The 4,911-nt window shown below is 34.8% G+C and overlaps 1 non-coding gene across 1 annotated transcript; it reads left to right on the forward strand.

The window, feature by feature from the left end:
• The first annotated feature begins 432 nt into the window (after window positions 1-432).
• On the forward strand, window positions 433-510 carry LOC116031052. The gene has a single exon (XR_004100487.1). It is a non-coding gene; the product is annotated as a small nucleolar RNA Z199 (small nucleolar RNA).
• Window positions 511-4,911: the final 4,401 nt, after the last annotated feature.

Below are 4,911 nucleotides of genomic sequence, written 5' to 3' on the forward strand. Positions count from 1 at the left end.
AACTCACGCTTCGTCGAGCCACCGCCTCACGCCGGAGCTTCGCCATTGCTCTAGCTGCCACCATTGCTATCGATGCTCTGCCCTGCCGGAAGGAACAGAGGTCGTCGAAGGAGAAGACAGAGGTCCATGGGGCCGGCCTGTGATGACGACGTCGCCGCCGCGTGAAGCATCGGCCTCGCAATTTTGTTCCTTATGCGATCTTCGCCGCTGCGTGAAGACAGAGGTCCATGGGTCCGTAATACAATTTATATATTATACAAAAATAAAATTTAAGGTACTCAAGGTAGGGATTGAATACTGAAACAATACTTTTCTTTAGTTCCTTATGCGATAATCATTATCTGTTTTCTTCAATACCGCCGCGGAATCATTATCTGTTTTCTTTAGTTCCTTATGCGATTTTGTTTTTGGATGTGCTTTTTGATAAATCCCAATCATGTGATGAGGAAAAAAACTACAACAATATGAATTTACTATTCTAGGAATCATTGTATTTAGTCTCTGATGATTTCGATGATGCACTCACAGAGTTGCCGGCGAGCAAGTGCAAGGAAGAAGAAGTCATCGTAAAAAGACCGTTTTGCCCTCACTTATAAATAATTAAAATAGGGTTATAATTTTCCGGCCAAATTTGACCGGTGATTTGGCCGGAAGGACCAAATGTGTTAAAAAAAGCATAGTTAATGGACTAAATTGTTAGTTTTTAAAGTCGAGTGTCGTAATTAACAGGACCCCTATAGTCATAGGACCAAAAGTGCAATTTACTCTAACAACTCACAAGCAGAGCAGGTCCATATGCTACCCATTTGATGATTTCACTGACATTATTTGGCACTTGAGATAGCTCTTTCATTACAATATCTTTGAACCATCCTATGAATGTGCGATTGTGTTCAATGGCTACCCATCTTTCACCCTTTGAAGGATTTTGTTGTCTTATTATGGACATGTGTTGGTCTAAGTACGGATGAACCTCAGAAAGGTGTTCCAATACGAGATGATGTGCCTTATCTCGCAAGTGCAAAGGTGGAAGAACATAATTTAATCCAATAGTAACTTTCCCAATGAGTCTTCCTTCATGACGAGGTTTGGGAACACCAATAGACTCAACACCAGCTAAATAATCAGAACAAAACTCAATGATCTCTTCAGAACTATAACCTTCAATTATGCTTCCTTCAAGTCGATATCTGTTTCTCACATATCCTTTCAAGATTCCCATATATCTTTCAAACGGATGCATATATCTCATAAAAACAGGACCAGTGATCTTAATTTCCCTCACTAAATGAACAATCAAGTGCACCATAATATCAAAAAAGGATGGGGGAAATACATTTCAAGTTGACACAAAGTAACTACCACATCAGCCTGCAAAGCATCTAACACATCTACATCAACAACTTTCATGCTAATAGCATTGAAAAAGAAACAAAGTTTTGTTATAGCTTGTCTAACTTGTTTCGATAAAGTATCCCGAATAGCAATAGGTAACATGTGCTGCATTAACACATGACAATCATGAGACTTCAAACCAAGCAATTTAAGGTCCTTCATTGACACAAGCTTTTTAATATTTGATGAATAACCGGAAGGAACCTTGACACCATTTAAACATGCACAAAAACTTGTTTTCCCTTTTTTGGACAAAGTATGACAACCTGGAGATAAGTATGTTCGTTTTCCTGATTCTTGTGGTGCTAACTTCTCTCGTATTCCCATTTCAACCATATCCTTTCTAGCTTTAATACCATCCTTTGTTTTTCCCTGAATGTTCAACAATGTTCCAATAATACTATCACAAACATTCTTCTCAACATGCATCACATCAAGACAGTGTCTAACTTGTAAATACTTCCAATATAGTAGATCCCAAAATATAGACCTCTTTTGCTAGAGAGTCTTCTAAGTAGTCTTACAAGTTTTGCCAAAAGCAACATCAACATTTTTAACACGCTCATAAACTGCATGTCCAGATAAAGGCAAACGAGCTACTCGAGTCTCTAGTTTTCCATTAAAAGCTTTTTTCTTCTTTCGATAAAGATGACCATCTGGGAGAAATGCCCTATGACTCATGAACACATTCTTTTTACAATTACTCAACCATAGACCGAGAGTTTCATCTTCACAAATAGGACATGCCTTAGCTCCTTTACAAGTATAACATGATAGGTTACCATAAGCTGGAAAATCATTTATGGTGCAAAAGATCATTGCACGTAAGGTAAAACTGCTTCAACTATAAGCATCATACACCGACACACCTTCATACCACCACGTTTTTAAAAAAATCAGTGTTTCTCATCCATTAGATCTTGACATGTGGACGAATGTCATGCCATCTTAGTTCTTTCCTGGGTGCACCGTTCTCATCAATTTTATATATATATACATATATATATATAATGGATCAAATGTGAAACATTGCTTAGGTAAAAAAATAAGGTTTAATCTCATTCGTTGATCATATCCAAATCGACAGTCCAGAATAAAGATCATTTAAAAAAAAACGCAGTAGCATTATGGTGAATAAATCAAAGTAAGTTTAGATGGTCTTTGTCTTCAAGTGCACATTTTTCCTTCTTCGAGTGCATATGTTTTGTCTCAATGCATAGTTTTCCCGTTGAGGCACATCTTTGTGCCTTTGAGTGCACAACTTTGGCGTTCGAGTGCACATTTCTGTGCCATGAAATGCACAGTTTTGTGATATCAAGTGCATCATTATGGGCCAATGTTTATTGTATCTTTTACCTTCTTTTCAATAATATATAACTAAATTTCTAATGAAGTAAGCCTTTTTATTTTATTTATTTGGAATTTTTCTTTCTTTTGATCTTTATTTTGATTTCTAGCTTTCAAAGCATTAGTTCTAGCGGTCTACTCTCTTATTTGAAATTCTTTCCTTTTAAAGGGTAACAAAGATAAAATACGAACTTGTTTTATCGTAAGAGTAATTAATCGTTGTTGTTTCAAGGTCAATCTATTCACTCGTCTAGATAATATTTTTCCTTGTTCACTAATAAATCGGCTAATTAAGCTCATGTTTCTATAATCAATTCGATCCCCCGATTGAATCGGGGGCAAACGCCTACGAAAAGATCGCTTGGATTTAAGAAAAGGTCGCTTGGATTTATCCATAGTTTGTTTAGTTTATTCCCTATCCCGAATATCTTATTTTCGTATTTTATATCTTATTTTCTTATTTTTTCATTAGAATTCAATTTCATTATCAATTTGCCCCAAATAGGAGGATCAAATGTGAAACATTGCTTAGGTAAAAAAATAAGGTTTAATCTCATTCGTTGATCATATCCAAATCGACAGTCCAGAATAAAGATCATTTAAAAAAAAACCAGTGCATTATGGTGAATAAATCAAAGTAAGTTTAGATGGTCTTTGTCTTCAAGTGCACATTTTTCCTTCTTCGAGTGCATATGTTTTGTCTCAATGCATAGTTTTCCCGTTGAGGCACATCTTTGTGCCTTTGAGTGCACAACTTTGGCGTTCGAGTGCACATTTCTGTGCCCATGAAATGCACAGTTTTGTGATATCAAGTGCATCATTATGGGCCAATGTTTATTGTATCTTTTACCTTCTTTTCAATAATATATAACTAAATTTCTAATGAAGTAAGCCTTTTTTTTATTTATTTGGAATTTTTCTTTCTTTTGATCTTTATTTTGATTTCTAGCTTTCAAAGCATTAGTTCTAGCGGTCGACTCGCTTATTTGAAATCTTTCCTTTTAAAGGGTAACAAGATAAAATACGAACTTGTTTTATCGTAAGAGTAATTAATCGTTGTTGTTTCAAGGTCAATCTATTCACTCGTCTAGATAATATTTTTCCTTGTTTACTAATAAATCAACTAATTAAGCTCATGTTCCTATAATCAATTCAATCCCCCGATTGAATCGGGGGCAAACGCCTACGAAAAGATCACTTGGATTTAAGAAAAGGTCACTTGGATTTATCCATAGTTTGTTTAGTTTATTCCCTATCCCGAATATCTTATTTTCATATTTTATATCTTATATGGGCAATAGGGCTGAAGTTTCAAGGAGTGAGATTTCAAGTCTAAATAAAGAAAGGGCTGATATTTCAAATCTATTTGAAAAAGGGCTGATTTTTTCGAAGGCTAAGTTTCAAAGCATTAATTGAATAAAGGATGAGATTCCAAAGGGCTAAGATTTACAAGAATATGGGATCCGATTTCAAGAGTAGATTAATTGGAGAAATAATTTAATTATGGGATCCAATTCAATTAGAAATGCAATTTCAAGAAATCTCAATCCAGATTAAATTAAAGGATGTAGTAACCGTATATATTTTAAAAGGAGAAGAAATATGAGCTCAAATTATATTTGGAAAGTGACTAGTCCAAAATAGAAAGAACCAAGGTTGAAGCATATATTTGAAGATTAAATTACCAGATGGCGTGGTCTACATCATATTAATTTTGAAGATCTCTTTTGCGTGGACTAGGGGCTCAACATAACGGCTAGAACATTTTTAATGTCTCACACAACATTAAAAATAAAGTCTATAAAGTTATCTTTTAGACGGAAAAGGCTACGGGACTAGCTTATAAGGATTCAAATTTGATATTGTCTTTTTCCAACCGACAAATTCTCAAATACCTATAAATTGATGAAGTTCGAAGTAGCTCAACAAAAAGTTTCGAACTAATTTCTCAAAAAAAAAAAGTGTCGAACTAAGAATTACTTTAAGAAGTGACGAACCAAGAATTACTTCAAGAAGTGCAGGTGAACAAATTCGAAATATTCAAGTGAAAATCTAGAGTGTCTAATCTTCATCTGAGAGAAACTTAATATTCATTGAATCATCCATCACGAAGTCTCAAAGTTGGAAACAAAGAAAATCTTTTTTTCTAAACAAGTGGTTTCTCTACCA

This window comes from Ipomoea triloba, chromosome 9 (assembly GCF_003576645.1).
Source record: "Ipomoea triloba cultivar NCNSP0323 chromosome 9, ASM357664v1".
Lineage (NCBI taxonomy): Eukaryota > Viridiplantae > Streptophyta > Magnoliopsida > Solanales > Convolvulaceae > Ipomoea > Ipomoea triloba.